General features: G+C 40.8%; 1 protein-coding gene and 1 long non-coding RNA gene across 4 annotated transcripts in view; one reads left to right on the forward strand and one right to left on the reverse strand.

Moving 5' to 3' along the window:
* The window catches only part of LOC117983527 (kynurenine/alpha-aminoadipate aminotransferase, mitochondrial), a 154,650-nt gene that overhangs the window by 120,305 nt on the left and 16,922 nt on the right, over positions 1 to 17,423 (forward strand). The gene's annotated exons all lie outside the window — the stretch shown is intronic.
* Positions 9,748 to 15,399, reverse strand: LOC138402574 (uncharacterized). Of its 2 annotated transcripts, none has more exons than XR_011236941.1 (3): positions 15,162 to 15,399; positions 12,792 to 14,697; positions 9,748 to 12,328 (listed from the first exon to the last, which is right to left on the reverse strand). It is a non-coding gene; the product is annotated as an uncharacterized lncRNA (long non-coding RNA). The 2 variants fall into 2 exon arrangements; XR_011236942.1 differs by having other exon boundaries at positions 9,748 to 9,957; positions 10,422 to 12,328; positions 12,792 to 15,399.

Here is a 17,423-nt window from a genome sequence, read left to right on the forward strand (position 1 = left end):
TACCGGAACCCTAAATCGCTTGGCGGCACGGCCTTGCCGGTAGGGTGGTAACTAGCCACGGCCGAAGCCTCCCACGGCACCAGACCAGACCAGAAATTTAGAAATTAGGTATAAAATTCCAAATCCCTGCCAGGAATCGAACCCGGGACCTCCCACTATTAAGACCACAGCGCTCACTACTGCGCCAGGGAGGTTGTCAAATATGGTGTCCTGCAGCTTACGCAGATGGCTAATCTTCATAGAGACCAGCCGTCGTCGTCCCGCAGGTCAGACTGAGGTAGCTCAAGCCTGAAACAATAACACATCAGACTGTTACTAGGCGTGCCTTTTAAGTTCTGTCGTTTCCATATTTCCCGGCAATTTTGAATTTGGAACTGTTCTATATTCGAATGTGTTTAAATTTTGGATCTCAAAACAGTTGAAAGTATTAGGATTAATGCTTTTGTTTAGTCACAGCGTCGATTGGAATCTGTCAGGTTACGTACGAAAATGAACCTTTCTAAGGAAAATGTTCGTGCAATAATTTTCTACAACTTTAGAAAGAGGCCTGACATCTGTGTTCAGTGATGAAGCCCCATGTGTGCGGACTGTCGAACACTGGTATTTAGAATTCCAGCGTGGACATACTAGTGCTAGTGACAAATCTCGCGAAGAACGCCCAAAATCCGCCTTCACTGAAGATAACATCTTTGCTGTGAGACAACTAATTCTCGAAGATCGTCATGTGACGTATCAAGAGATAGAGGATCTATTAGGCATCTCAGGGACAACCGTTCAGAAGATCTTGCATGAAGCGCTTGGTGTGAGAAAGCTAGTTTGCCGTTGGATACCGCATCTGCTTTCCGACGATCACAAGACGCCCCGCGTCAGATGGTGCAAGAAAACTCTGCAAAGGTTCAACCGAGGAGAGTCAAATCACGTCTACGACATCATCAGTGGTGACAAATCTTGGATCTATGCCTACGATCTTGATTCCAAACAACAATCTACAATCTGGGTCTTTCAAGACGAGCCAAAACCGACTAAAGTTGTTCGTTCTCGAACCACTTCAAAGAAGATGGTGGCCACGTTCGTTGGAAAACCCGGCCATGTTGCGATTATTGCACTTGGAGATCGTAGAACGGTTAATGTAGTATAGTGGTATACCACAGTTTGTTTACCACAAGTCGTCGCCGAACTTCGAAAATCTAACTCAAAGCGACGCATCATCCTGCACCACGACAACGCAAGCTCACACAGCCCTCGTCAAACGATTGAGTATTTGAAGCAGGAAAAAGTAAAAATTCTTGACCATCCTCCATACAGTTCTGACCTAAGCCCTAACGATTTCTTTACATTTCTTAAAATTAAGAAAAGTCTTCGTGGTCAAAGGTTCTAGTCCGGTGAAGAAGCAGTCGACGCTCGCAAGTCAGCCATTTTGAACCCCCCACTTTAGAGTGGAATAAATGTTATAATAACTGGTTTGAGCGAATGGAAAAGTGTATTAAGCTTCATGGTGAATACTTTGAAAAACAATAAAAAGTACTATAAGGTTCTAGTTGTGTTTTTTTCTTCAAACGACAAAACTTAAAAGGCATGCCTCGTATTGCGACCATTCGAACGAGTCGCAGCTCCCGAGACCTTCGGAAAGGTACACCTTTGAAGAGTGCTTGTGACCAAGTGTTGATGACCGATGCCATGATGAGATCGCAGAACAACAGGCTCTACTAAAGCCAAACCTCGAACCGAGTTTCCTTTCGGGACACACGACACACGACACACGACACACGACACACGTACGGTATCGTAATATACAACAAGAACGCATTATAATATAAACAAGTGTGTTTGGCGATGTGTGTTTAAATGCTTACGTAGCTTAGGGTAGCGATTATTACGTGCTAGATGATGCGCGCGACTTCGTCCGCGTGGCTTTTCAAATCCTGCGGGAACTCTTTGATTTTCCGGAATCAAAAGCTTATGTTCGCCTTCCCCGGGATGCAAGTTATCTCTGTTAGTACCACATTTCATTGAAATCGGTTAAACGGATAGGTCGTGAAAAGCTAGCAGATACTTTCGCATTTATAATTAGCGGATGGTACGGATCAAGTGAACCGGAGCGGAACATCAAAGCTGTCCACAGTCCGCAGTCCACACCGCTCGGAGGCTCGTGCGTCGCTACTATATAATGATAATTTCAGGCAAGTTGTTTACGCTGACGTAGGTGCCATGGGCTCGCGGGATACACCGGATGGAAGTTTTATTTACATTTTACATTATGATTCTACATCAACTTTGAAACAGTCGTAAATCATAGTTTTGAGTTTCGTCATGTCAGTTGACGCATTGAGAAAATATGTCGATAGATATGATGTCCGCGACTTCGTCCGCGCGAATTTAGGTTTTTACAAATCCTGTGGGAACTCTGTGATTTTGCGATCCCAGATCGGCGATCTCCAGACCGGCGGTGGAGCGATCTCCAGACCGGCGGTGGAGCGATCTCCAGACCGGCGGTGGAGCGATCTCCAGACCGGCGGTGGAGCGATCTCCAGACCGGCGGTGGAGCGATCTCCAGACCGGCGGTGGAGCGATCTCCAGACCGGCGGTGGAGCGATCTCCAGACCGGCGGTGGAGCGATCTCCAGACCGGCGGTGGAGCGATCTCCAGACCGGCGGTGGAGCGATCTCCAGACCGGCGGTGGAGCGATCTCCAGACCGGCGGTGGAGCGATCTCCAGACCGGCGGTGGAGCGATCTCCAGACCGGCGGTGGAGCGATCTCCAGACCGGCGGTGGAGCGATCTCCAGACCGGCGGTGGAGCGATCTCCAGACCGGCGGTGGAGCGATCTCCAGACCGGCGGTGGAGCGATCTCCAGACCGGCGGTGGAGCGATCTCCAGACCGGCGGTGGAGCGATCTCCAGACCGGCGGTGGAGCGATCTCCAGACCGGCGGTGGAGCGATCTCCAGACCGGCGGTGGAGCGATCTCCAGACCGGCGGTGGAGCGATCTCCAGACCGGCGGTGGAGCGATCTCCAGACCGGCGGTGGAGCGATCTCCAGACCGGCGGTGGAGCGATCTCCAGACCGGCGGTGGAGCGATCTCCAGACCGGCGGTGGAGCGATCTCCAGACCGGCGGTGGAGCGATCTCCAGACCGGCGGTGGAGCGATCTCCAGACCGGCGGTGGAGCGATCTCCAGACCGGCGGTGGAGCGATCTCCAGACCGGCGGTGGAGCGATCTCCAGACCGGCGGTGGAGCGATCTCCAGACCGGCGGTGGAGCGATCTCCAGACCGGCGGTGGAGCGATCTCCAGACCGGCGGTGGAGCGATCTCCAGACCGGCGGTGGAGCGATCTCCAGACCGGCGGTGGAGCGATCTCCAGACCGGCGGTGGAGCGATCTCCAGACCGGCGGTGGAGCGATCTCCAGACCGGCGGTGGAGCGATCTCCAGACCGGCGGTGGAGCGATCTCCAGACCAGAGACGTAGACACAAGACGTATTAACATAAGGGTTAAAATGAAAATCATTTAGTCAATAGAGGGAAAAACGTTGATATAATATTGTTGGGGAAGATGGTAAAACAAATAACCTCAACAAATCTTTTTACCCTCCTTACATAAACAATAACAAAATCTTCAATTAGCGGTTGACGAGTGACGCGTGACGCGAGCAGATACCGAGCACAAACAAACAAACAAATAACATCGCTCAAAATTTTCATTACGTTTTAAATCGTCAGCCGCGTGTTGGATAATGGCTCTTACTCCGTCGTGATAAGGTCGTCGCCTCAGGAGACGGGCGTCGGGCGTCGAGCTGCTCGCAGGTGACAAAACGCGGCAACCCGGGCTACTGCGTTTTGTCGACATAACTTACTGTCATGAGCAGCACATCGCCGGCACACTACAGAGCACGGGTCTCCCCTCCCAGTGAGAAGGGTTCTGGCCACCACACACCTTTGAGAACATTATGTACAACTCTCAGGCATGCAGGTTTACTCACAATAATCTTCTTCATTGTTGCACGCGTAGGTGATGCTGCAAGTCCGTCACGAGCATTCATGTTGGTGACGGACTTGCAGCATCACCTACGCATAATGTGCTGCGGTACTCCATGCAGAATTATTGCGGGATATCGCGTTTCGTCATCCGGGAGCCGGCGATACAAAGAGCTGACGAAAAACATTAATAAGATTACATCCCACTAGATTATAACACGGGGCTATTGAAGTGGCGGACCAATAATGTCTTTGGTACTGCAAATGTTCATGGGCGGCGGTAATCACTTAACATCAGGTGACCCGCCTGCTCGTTTGCTCGCTATTTTTATTATACTTTAAAATAAAGAAACAACAAAGTTCAACCTCGTTTCCCTCAATTCCCCAAAAGTCGGGTTAGGGCGCGGTGGCGCGGAGACGCCGACAGCCGGCGCGCGGCGCGCGGCGGGCGGGCACAGTCGAGTCGGGGTCTGCTACGGAACCTAATTACTTTCTACTTTCGATTCGCGATTCGTCAGCGAGCTGCGGAACGCCTCCACAACTAATTAATTCTGTTACACGAGTGCTGTCTGTAATCTGTATATCATCGCACGAGAACACACCTGTACTTTATGTATATTCGATTTTAATAAATAAGTAATATAGGTTGGAGGCGACCATAGGTAGGGTTAGGTTAGGGTGATCTGGTTGTGTTACGTTGATGGTTTCCATGTGCGATACGTTACTGAGAACTATTTGTAAAGAACATGGATTAAAGTACCTACCTATTAATTACTACCTTCTGATGTCGGCTAAAGATGAATAATAATTATCAGCCATCCTCCTGTTCTCCGACATCAGAAGTGGGATACACGATTTATGCCCACATTTTCGAAAATCATTGCAACACTAGCTTTGTTTAAAAAAAAAAAAAAAAGTTACAAGATTTTTTTTTTTTATTTTTTTTTATTTATTTGTGCAAGATATGTTTTCAATTTTAATACCCACACGTGGTCTTTCTTGAAAAGCTTGATTTACTTTTGTGTGTTTTGAATAAAAAGAGAAAGAAAGAAGGATTATTTTGTGTAGAGATGCGCTAAGGAGTGGTGAAAGTGGCCGTGATTTAATGGAGTTAAACTCAAAACTCGAATCATTTATTCAAAATAGTTAAGTTTAGTTAATTTACAATTTTGACTGTCAGTTGTTGGAGTTATGTGGTATGGTGGTGATGGTGAATTGCGTAAGCTTGGAGCTAAGGCTACGAGGGTTCCAAACTACTTGGTTTCCTTACTAAATGGTTATAGCATTGGGAGTGTGATGTCCCAGCCCGGTTGTCATCTAATTTAATAGCTAGTGGTCTGATGTTTTCAGCTGCTGAGATTGACTATCTAGCACTCTCAGATCATGATGCTACTTGGGCATTGGCAGTAAGGGTTGAAAAAAAGTGCGATATAGGTCTGCATGGTCTTAATATGGGAGGGACTACAACGGGGATAATACGAAATAATTTTATTCATGAAATTTATCTTGTCCCTTACATTTTCGAATATTCGGAAAGCGTCGGCGAGGCATTTGATTCCTTTCATGATGTTGTATAACTTTTCTATGTGCTGTGTTTACCCTTTAAGAAGGTGAAAATGGATAATTGTAATAATAAAACGGTATGGTTGACTGAAGGGATTTTTGGTATAATAGAGTCACCGAGTGACACTGAAGCTGGGCTAAGATGAGATGAGGACTGGCTCTGTAGAGGAGTGCGCTATTCGCCTATGCAGTGTATTTGCAGACATAGTGAATCAGTCGTTTGAATAAGGGGTTTTAGGGGTTGCTAGGCAACTTAAAAATTTCTATAGTTACCATTCCTGTAGCCCGTGTTCAAAAAAAAAGGCGATTGATGTGGCACCGTACTATAACATTGGTGCCAATATTAGCGGGAATGATTGGAAAGGTAATGGTGAAACGTCTCAAAAAAAATTCGATGCCAATGGTGTGCTCGTGGATGAACGATTTGGTTTTTGCAATGACAGCTCCACTGTTGAGGATTGTTTCTGTTTAAGTGGAATAGATAATGATAGCCTGAATGACAGGGTACCTATTGCTATTATTTTTCAGGATGTGACTAAAGCTTTTGACTTTGTGAATGATAAAATATTATTGGATAAATTAGATGGATATGGTGTTGAAAGAAGAGCTTATGAATGGATAGAGTCGTATTTGAATGGACCGAAAATGTGCGCTGGGATTGCTAGAATGAAAAATAATACCAAAGGGTGTACGGATCTCCACTGGAATGTGATAAGCGGGGGGTACCTCAGACTGTATGGTATGTGTGGTGTATTAGAATCCTTCCGTTTGAACTGACTTCAAAAACGGAGGAGGTTTTTAAATTCGCCGGAATATTTGTTTTTTTTTTGTAACTTGTATTGGTGACATTACGATAGCGACCACTGTTCGTTGTGTATTGTTTGCAGATGATAGAATAATGTTGAAGGAATGTAGGAATGGGAATTGAACGGCGCTTTGGAGGATAATTAATTGAATTAGTAATAATGACTTGGAAGTGCGCTTAAATAAAACTAAAATGATGCAGTTCATGATCATGCGACGATGGAGAGGGTTGATGAGTTAAAGTTTTTGGGAATAATTTGCGACAGGAACTCTAATTTGAGGGTGCACATTAGGTGTGTGTGCTGAATTGGACGAATTTGTGTATGCGTGGGGACGTCTGGTGCAGATGATATAATTGAATGCGGCTTTGGGTGCATCCCACGGATGTGTATCATCCGTGTTGTCGTATGGATTGACATTGTAGGGTAATTACGTTGATGCTAAAAGGGCATTTCGACTTCAAAGGAAGTGCATAAAGACTGTCTGTGTTATGGGTCTGTTCGATTGCTGTATGCCGTTATAAAAAAAAATGGGGGTCCTTCCACTGTGATACATAGAGGATATGGGCGTATTTATTAGGAGATGTCAAAAATATTTCCAACGAGATTATGAGGTAAGGATGAGTGGGTCGGTTGGATGCACGAACGAGCTATGCATTTCAGAATGTCACAGTGGTACATGCATGAAAAGCGTTTGCGCTATGGCTGTAAAAAAAAAATGAACAATAAGCTGCCGATTGACCTCAAAAGGATGAGTTTGGATGTGTATAAGGAAGAGCTTAGTGAATTGCTTTTGGAAAAGTGCTATTGCGACGTTAAAGAATATTTGATTTATAAAAATGGGTTGTCTAAACGGCGAGGTGGCCATTTAGATGATAAACGGCGAGGTGGCTGTTTTGAAAAAAAAAGGGGGTTATCTAAAAGGCGAGGTGGCCATTTAGATAATAAACGGCGAGGTGGCTGTTTTGAACAAAAAAAGGGCGTTGTCTAAAAGGCGAGGTGGCCATTTAGATAATAAACGGCGAGGTGGCTGTTTTGAAAAAAATGGAGTTGTCTAAAAGGCGAGGTGGCCATATAGATGATAAACGGCGAGGTGGCTGTTCCGATGATGGATGGACGGCGGCGTGGCCGTTTCAGCTGAGGGGAGTTAGCTTGGTGTATAGTGTGGTGGGTGTTTGGAACAGGTGATAGGATCAGTAGCGGGGTACTGCTGGAGTTCGGGTTTTATGAGACATAATTATGAGCGGTGAGTCTATTATGGCAAATGGTGCAGTGTGTTTTAGAAGTTGCTACTATGGATAAAGTTGGGCTATGCTTTGGTTGTGTCATGCTTGTTTTATTTGTAATGGTTGTGATATGCATGCTTTAGAATATGTGGTTTGTGTGCTTGTGCTGATTGTCAGGATGAACGAGCGGATGTTCTGACGTTTATAAAATGTTTGTGCTTGATACATACTAGCGCCCGAGGACGGTCGCATGTCAGAATGGCCGTATTGGAGGGTCGATATTGAAAGAGTTCTTACTGTCTATACACTCCGTGAAAAGAAACGTATGAGTTTTACTCTACGGAAGGTAGCCATCTTTATTTTAGTTGTCAGAGTTGGACTTTGACACGCACGAATTTTGTTGTCGTTCACAATTTTCTCTCGCGTTAAATTAATTAAGTATCAGATTATAGCTTAGCTAATTATTATTCTTTGAGATAGGTAGGTAGTTTCTTAATCGTGATATTTAATTCGGTGATTGTGATATAGTTAGAACAGTAATTGTTCGATGCTAATGTACATTGTGTTAAATCGTAACATCTAGTGCCATCCGGTGACTTTGTCTGCAAAGCACTATTAATAATGTTCGCGTAGTTGTTTGACGAATATGGAATACTAATTATTGGTGAATATTAGAGTAATTCGTGAGTTAACGTTTGGCTCAGTGGATAGATTATTATAAGGACATCCGTTAAGGTTATTTCTGCAGACGCTAGTGATTTAGAGTGTAATTGGAGATATACCGGCAGTTGAGATAATGATTAGTTTGAAGTGATAGTTTAGTGTGATAGTAACTTGAATCATAATCATAATCATAATCATAATCATTTATTTATTTTGCTCAGATATGGTAGGTACATGTATATTATTTACATGGGGTCTTAAAAGTTAGGTAATCAGTTACATATCCTGCCAAACATGGCATTGGCATTGGCATTGAAGTTAACTTTGATAGTAGGTACCCGCTTTAGAATCGTATAACCCGGTTGGTAAAGAATCATTGATGACTCTCGTGTAATGTTGAAATGGATTAGACAATGAGTTGCCCATGAGATCGAATAGCTTACATTCTACCTGGTTTCTGTTGTGATCGCTTATTTGGGTGGATATAGTAGTCGTGGCGCGTGTGGCGCACGATGCTATGGTGTTCTGTATGCAGATGTGCACAGAGTGGAGAAGGTAGAGCTATTGCGATATTCTGAATTAGTAATGAGAAGTCAATTATAAGATCTGGTTTAGATTGTAAGAGAGTCGATGCAATGATCCTTTTAAGAGCGTTCATGAAGTTGTGATTGATTACCTTGAGATGATTAGATAACGGAGTAGGTCGTGACTTGATTGAGAGGTTGCAATAGCAATTGCGCCCTAATCACACGATGTAGTGTTTAGCTTAGGTTAGCTAGTTTAGAGTGAGGTGAGGGGTCGCTGTGAGGGGTGGTTGGAGGCGACCATAGGTAGGGTTAGGTTAGGGTGATCTGGTTGTGTTACGTTGATGGTTTCCATGTGCGATACGTTACTGAGAACTATTTGTAAAGAACATGGATTAAAGTACCTACCTATTAATTACTACCTTCTGATGTCGGCTAAAGATGAATAATAATTATCAGCCATCCTCCTGTTCTCCGACATATATATATGAAAGTATAAGTATTATTATAGTAATTAGATAAGGCTAGCTTTAAGTTTTATTGTATTAAAAAAAAAAAAAGTAATAAGATTTCTTCTCATTTATGACTTCGTATTCCTTTTAGGATGATTAATCTATAATTATATGAATTCGTAGAAATGAATACAAAAATAACATATTAAAAAACCGACTTCCAAAACCACTACAAAGTAAAAATTAACTTTTGTTTCTACACATTGTAGGTAGGTATAATATATGTTGAAGAAAAGTGATCCTGAAAGGGTCCCTTTTTCCCTTTTGAGATACGGAACCTTTTAAAGTGAAATGCCAGGAATGTTGCCTACCATATCAACTATCGAGCATTGAAGATGGTGACGATGAAACTGTGCGTGTTGTACCGGGTGTTAAAAAAAATTATTTATGATAGAAATGAGTGAAATGAAACTGCGTAAATAGCACACGGTAGGATTTAATAATATAAAATGTTGGTACAGAAAACTACCGTGGCTTAGCTCGTAGGTCGGCACACAAAATTTGTAGGGTCGTGGTGTTACGTTGATTTCGGCCTTTGCCTTAGCGGCAGTAATGTGTACTCCCCTCGTGTTGACGGCCTCGTAGATGGTGTGAGGCCGGGAGTTCGGTGTCAGCGGATGTTGGCCGTGGGTACCCGACGGTGCTGACTCGCTTTTATAGTCCAGACCACGCTTTTTTAAATCCAAACTTCGCCCCTGGAAATGATAACCAAGGTGGGTTATCCTCTGGCATATAAATTTCCATTCTGGAATCGAACCCGGGTCCGTGTCGAACACAGAAGGTACCTAAGTACTTCGACATGACAGAATTGCCGGTGTGGCGATATCAGAACGGAGATTACAATGATTTGGCTAAATAAACGGCTGAAGGCCCAAAATATTGAAAATAATGAAATTATTCACAAAAATATAAAAAAGAGGGTTGTCAAAATAATTTTACAATGATGATGCAATCTAGATTGAAAATTACTAATGAATTGGCAAATAAACTACGCTAATCGATAATGCAAAGGTTGAAATTAACTACTAAGGTTATGATTATTAAAATAAGCAAGTAGAATAATCGAAATTTGAAAAAATAACTAAGTATGAAACGTGGTGAAAAAAAATGACAATGAAACAATTACGATTTACATGTTTGAGTACCATCCAAAACTTACCCGTAAACGGGAGCGTAAGAGCACTGCATAATATATTTAAATTAGAGAAAACATTTCGATAACGCACATTTTAAAGGCGTCGCGTCCACCATAAAAAAAGGTGGACGCAACAAAAAAAAACTTACACACCCAGCGTCAAGACGCGCCGGGTGCATAATGGCGGTCTGTCAATCAAACCAACTTCAAGCCGTTCTATTCGACCTGACGTATAAAACAAGCAACAGCAAAGATTGCGTTTGGAAATGGGTGTTGCTATTTGCAACGCCTAAATTTAATAACACATGTATATGAATTTTAAAAAAATACAAAATTACGTTTAAAAATATGATTTATAATAATAAATTAGATAAAATTATAATATAAATAATAAATTCATGTAACGCTTCGTTACATTACCCCCCTTCGCACGTAAGGATTTTATTTTAAAAATAAAATCCGTACTTATAAATTAAATTTACTTTCCTTTAATTCCCAATCATACATTTCATACAACCTTTCAAAAATCATAGCCTTTCGCACCTTTCATATCCTTGTAATTATTCTTCAACTACCATAAATGGAGTCATGTACCTACTGCGGTCTATGACTCTGTCCCACTAACATAAAATAATAAAGTCATATGCCTAATACGGCTTATGACTCTTTGGTAAAGAAAGCAAAAATAACCTTAAGGCTGGGAGACAATGTAGCTAGCAAATAATAATAATATATCAATAAAAGTCAATAAAAATAAATACTTGATTCTATAATTATAATGTACTTATATAATGTACTTACACATTAATTACATAAAATAAAATAAATCAATATAATAGGTACTAGAATATTACTTTTTATAATATACAACAAAATAAGTAATATAATATTACAAATACACAAAAAAAATATTTACTATTTATAAACCGAAAAAAAAAATTATGGTAAAGTTGTGGATGGCACAAAAAAATAGTTATAAAAATACTCCGTTCTGTTACAATCAATTTAACAGAACGCCTTGGTTTGATGTTAATAAAGGATAAATATATGTAAACAAGTTGCAAAATAAAAAAAAAATTTGAAACAAAAAAAAAAACTAACAAAAAAAATATTATGCAACTGGTGTGAACGCAGCTTTATAATTGCAACGTATGTACTAATACGTAGGTACCTGCAAACTTGAACAAAATTAGTTACAAAAATACCTAACTATTAGCGCAAGGTGGGTACTAGGACGTACACAACTCTTAATAATAACATTAGGTAATTTAAGTAGCAATTATAAGTAGGTACAATAATTATGAATGTTTACTAACACATACTTTTTAGATTTTAAACAAAAAGAAATGCAAAAACACCTGACAAATAATGCGAAGGTGGGTACTAATACGTACACAACTTCTGTAACATTAGGTAGGTATGTATGCAAAAATTATATGATAAGAATTACGGAGGTTATAATGTAAATTTGCTGCTATCACCTCAGTTGCTGCAAACCAAAAAAATTAAAGCGTTTTACATAACAAACACGCACCGTACAAAACTATCACTATACCACTAAGGAAAAGCAGAAATCAACCACGTGAAAGGCGCCAGTGTACCGGGTGTTAAAAAAAATTATTTATGATAGAAATGAGTGAAATGAAACTGCGTAAATAGCACACGGTAGGATTTAATAATATAAAATGTTGGTACAGAAAACTACCGCGGCTTAGCTCGTAGGTCGGCACACAAAATTTGTAGGGTCGTGGTGTTACGTTGATTTCGGCCTTTGCCTTAGCGGCAGTAATGTGTACTCCCCTCGTGTTGACGGCCTCGTAGATGGTGTGAGGCCGGGAGTTCGGTGTCAGCGGATGTTGGCCGTGGGTACCCGACGGTGCTGACTCGCTTTTATAGTCCAGACCACGCTTTTTTAAATCCAAACTTCGCCCCTGGAAATGATAACCAAGGTGGGTTATCCTCTGGCATATAAATTTCCATTCTGGAATCGAACCCGGGTCCGTGTCGAACACAGAAGGTACCTAAGTACTTCGACATGACAGAATTGCCGGTGTGGCGATATCAGAACGGAGATTACAATGATTTGGCTAAATAAACGGCTGAAGGCCCAAAATATTGAAAATAATGAAATTATTCACAAAAATATAAAAAAGAGGGTTGTCAAAATAATTTTACAATGATGATGCAATCTAGATTGAAAATTACTAATGAATTGGCAAATAAACTACGCTAATCGATAATGCAAAGGTTGAAATTAACTACTAAGGTTATGATTATTAAATAAGCAAGTAGAATAATCGAAATTTGAAAAAATAACTAAGTATGAAACGTGGTGAAAAAAAATGACAATGAAACAATTACGATTTACATGTTTGAGTACCATCCAAAACTTACCCGTAAACGGGAGCGTAAGAGCACTGCATAATATATTTAAATTAGAGAAAACATTTCGATAACGCACATTTTAAAGGCGTCGCGTCCACCATAAAAAAAGGTGGACGCAACAAAAAAAAACTTACACACCCAGCGTCAAGACGCGCCGGGTGCATAATGGCGGTCTGTCAATCAAACCAACTTCAAGCCGTTCTATTCGACCTGACGTATAAAACAAGCAACAGCAAAGATTGCGTTTGGAAATGGGTGTTGCTATTTGCAACGCCTAAATTTAATAACACATGTATATGAATTTTAAAAAAATACAAAATTACGTTTAAAAATATGATTTATAATAATAAATTAGATAAAATTATAATATAAATAATAAATTCATGTAACGCTTCGTTACATTACCCCCCTTCGCACGTAAGGATTTTATTTTAAAAATAAAATCCGTACTTATAAATTAAATTTACTTTCCTTTAATTCCCAATCATACATTTCATACAACCTTTCAAAAATCATAGCCTTTCGCACCTTTCATATCCTTGTAATTATTCTTCAACTACCATAAATGGAGTCATGTACCTACTGCGGTCTATGACTCTGTCCCACTAACATAAAATAATAAAGTCATATGCCTAATACGGCTTATGACTCTTTGGTAAAGAAAGCAAAAATAACCTTAAGGCTGGGAGACAATGTAGCTAGCAAATAATAATAATATATCAATAAAAGTCAATAAAAATAAATACTTGATTCTATAATTATAATGTACTTATATAATGTACTTACACATTAATTACATAAAATAAAATAAATCAATATAATAGGTACTAGAATATTACTTTTTATAATATACAACAAAATAAGTAATATAATATTACAAATACACAAAAAAAATATTTACTATTTATAAACCGAAAAAAAAAATTATGGTAAAGTTGTGGATGGCACAAAAAAATAGTTATAAAAATACTCCGTTCTGTTACAATCAATTTAACAGAACGCCTTGGTTTGATGTTAATAAAGGATAAATATATGTAAACAAGTTGCAAAATAAAAAAAAAATTTGAAACAAAAAAAAAACTAACAAAAAAAATATTATGCAACTGGTGTGAACGCAGCTTTATAATTGCAACGTATGTACTAATACGTAGGTACCTGCAAACTTGAACAAAATTAGTTACAAAAATACCTAACTATTAGCGCAAGGTGGGTACTAGGACGTACACAACTCTTAATAATAACATTAGGTAATTTAAGTAGCAATTATAAGTAGGTACAATAATTATGAATGTTTACTAACACATACTTTTTAGATTTTAAACAAAAAGAAATGCAAAAACACCTGACAAATAATGCGAAGGTGGGTACTAATACGTACACAACTTCTGTAACATTAGGTAGGTATGTATGCAAAAATTATATGATAAGAATTACGGAGGTTATAATGTAAATTTGCTGCTATCACCTCAGTTGCTGCAAACCAAAAAAATTAAAGCGTTTTACATAACAAACACGCACCGTACAAAACTATCACTATACCACTAAGGAAAAGCAGAAATCAACCACGTGAAAGGCGCCAGTGTACCGGGTGTTAAAAAAAATTATTTATGATAGAAATGAGTGAAATGAAACTGCGTAAATAGCACACGGTAGGATTTAATAATATAAAATGTTGGTACAGAAAACTACCGCGGCTTAGCTCGTAGGTCGGCACACAAAATTTGTAGGGTCGTGGTGTTACGTTGATTTCGGCCTTTGCCTTAGCGGCAGTAATGTGTACTCCCCTCGTGTTGACGGCCTCGTAGATGGTGTGAGGCCGGGAGTTCGGTGTCAGCGGATGTTGGCCGTGGGTACCCGACGGTGCTGACTCGCTTTTATAGTCCAGACCACGCTTTTTTAAATCCAAACTTCGCCCCTGGAAATGATAACCAAGGTGGGTTATCCTCTGGCATATAAATTTCCATTCTGGAATCGAACCCGGGTCCGTGTCGAACACAGAAGGTACCTAAGTACTTCGACATGACAGAATTGCCGGTGTGGCGATATCAGAACGGAGATTACAATGATTTGGCTAAATAAACGGCTGAAGGCCCAAAATATTGAAAATAATGAAATTATTCACAAAAATATAAAAAAGAGGGTTGTCAAAATAATTTTACAATGATGATGCAATCTAGATTGAAAATTACTAATGAATTGGCAAATAAACTACGCTAATCGATAATGCAAAGGTTGAAATTAACTACTAAGGTTATGATTATTAAAATAAGCAAGTAGAATAATCGAAATTTGAAAAAATAACTAAGTATGAAACGTGGTGAAAAAAAATGACAATGAAACAATTACGATTTACATGTTTGAGTACCATCCAAAACTTACCCGTAAACGGGAGCGTAAGAGCACTGCATAATATATTTAAATTAGAGAAAACATTTCGATAACGCACATTTTAAAGGCGTCGCGTCCACCATAAAAAAAGGTGGACGCAACAAAAAAAACTTACACACCCAGCGTCAAGACGCGCCGGGTGCATAATGGCGGTCTGTCAATCAAACCAACTTCAAGCCGTTCTATTCGACCTGACGTATAAAACAAGCAACAGCAAAGATTGCGTTTGGAAATGGGTGTTGCTATTTGCAACGCCTAAATTTAATAACACATGTATATGAATTTTAAAAAAATACAAAATTACGTTTAAAAATATGATTTATAATAATAAATTAGATAAAATTATAATATAAATAATAAATTCATGTAACGCTTCGTTACAGTGTCCTTTCCAGTAACAGACAACCTCGGAACAGAGAGACAGAGTGAGTGTAGTGTGGTGTGGTGTTCAGGAAGTCCCGTCAAGGAACTGCTCCCGAGTCCGAGGCCGCCTCACGCGCAGTCAGCAGTGGCAAGTCGGTGACGTCACCACATGTGCAATAATACAACTGTGCTAGTATTTTTAGCGCAGGTCTTTTATAGTAGCGGTGCGTTGCGGGCGTGTGACGTCACGCGCAGCTGACGCGGCGTGAGTCAGCGCCGCAAGCGGGCTGCTCACCTTGGCAAGCGTGCCGCGCGTCGGTGCTGCACGCCTGCACGCCTGCACGCCTGCACGCCTGCACGCCTGCACGCCTGCACGCGCACGTCGCGCGTCGCTACTGTACAAACTTGACGATCTCACCGATTAAGGAGTTTGAGTGTAAGAACTGTAATGGGCTTCCAAGACGATCACGCGTCAGTGTCAGGCACGAAGTCTTGTTTTGTTTGATCAAGTCGCTTGACGCGCATCAAGCACTTGACGACACTTTCTCATATATCTCTAACACTGTCCGAACATCGAGTCAAGCAAAAATCTATAATATAAAAATGAATCACTAAATGTGTTGCTCATCGCAAATCTCGAGAACCGCTGAACCGATTTCGCTTATTCTTTTTTTATAATATTCCTTGAAGTACGAGGATGGTTCTTACGGAGAGAAAAAATTAATTCAACCTCCCCCTCAATTTCCTAAACTCCACCCGAGCAAAGTCGGGGCGGTTCAGCTAGTATAATATTAAATCGCATTCAACCATCGTTATACAAAACAAAATAAATTATTCTTATTCTTAAATTATTCTTGTTCTTATACACGTAAATGCTTGAAAACTTTGTAAACGGTCACAGTGCTTGGTTTAAGCAAAAATCTACGAGCTTGACTCAAGCCAGAACAGAAGAACGATACCCCATTACATCCAAATCTGTTCATGGCATTAAGATGTTATGGTGGAATAAACAAAATCACAATAGGCATGAATCCCCAAAACATTACACTCCTTCTTTGGAATCGTGTAATAACTTGTTCACCAGGCTAGGTCTTTTGGCTCAGCTTTTCTGGAATTTGAAATGCTCTATAATATGCCTTCAGTCGACGTCTGAAAGAATGATTTAAGAAATGCCAACGGATCGAAGCCAGGGTTTCACTTTAGCAGCTAGAGTGTTGACCAGTTCGCAGTCTCAACTGTCAGCATCGCACCACACTTGCTCACAGCCGTCCTCCATCGGCAGTCGGCAGTCGGCAGTCGGCAGTCGGCAGCAGCCGCAGGAGAGTTCACTGAACCTTCGGGTTATCATCCATTTAGTGCAGAGGTAAATGTTTCCACGTTTAGTGATTAATAATAACCTCAATAGTCATAAAATGACGACAACGAAGAGTCGTCACCACTTCGTCCGTAAACTTGTGCACTCCGTCAGTTCCACGACGCGGACGGGCGACGATCTCACACTTACATGTATTCAGGATAACATCTGGTCCGATCATGAAAAAAAACATCAAAAGAAAATATAAACAAACAATATTTTTTGGCATAGTCCGGCGATACGGAACCTCTCCGTGAAACCCAAGATGCTACCGAGCGACGATCCTACTCGAAATACTCCACGTTGCTGCTATTTGTGTCGCCTCTCGCCTCTCGCCTCTCGCCTCTCGCCTCTCGCCTCTCATGTCACGGCACAAACAACATTTTTATCAAACTGAGCCTGTTGTCTACAGATACTTTTGATTGACTAACGTGACGAACGAAGCCTTCGCATATGAGTAGTGCGGTGTTCGCACGACGAACCTAAATAACAATTTACAGCTTAGTCCCCGACATCGCGTCACCCGAAAACTCATT

This window comes from Maniola hyperantus, chromosome 7 (assembly GCF_902806685.2).
Source record: "Maniola hyperantus chromosome 7, iAphHyp1.2, whole genome shotgun sequence".
In the NCBI taxonomy this organism is placed as follows: Eukaryota; Metazoa; Arthropoda; class Insecta; order Lepidoptera; family Nymphalidae; genus Maniola; species Maniola hyperantus.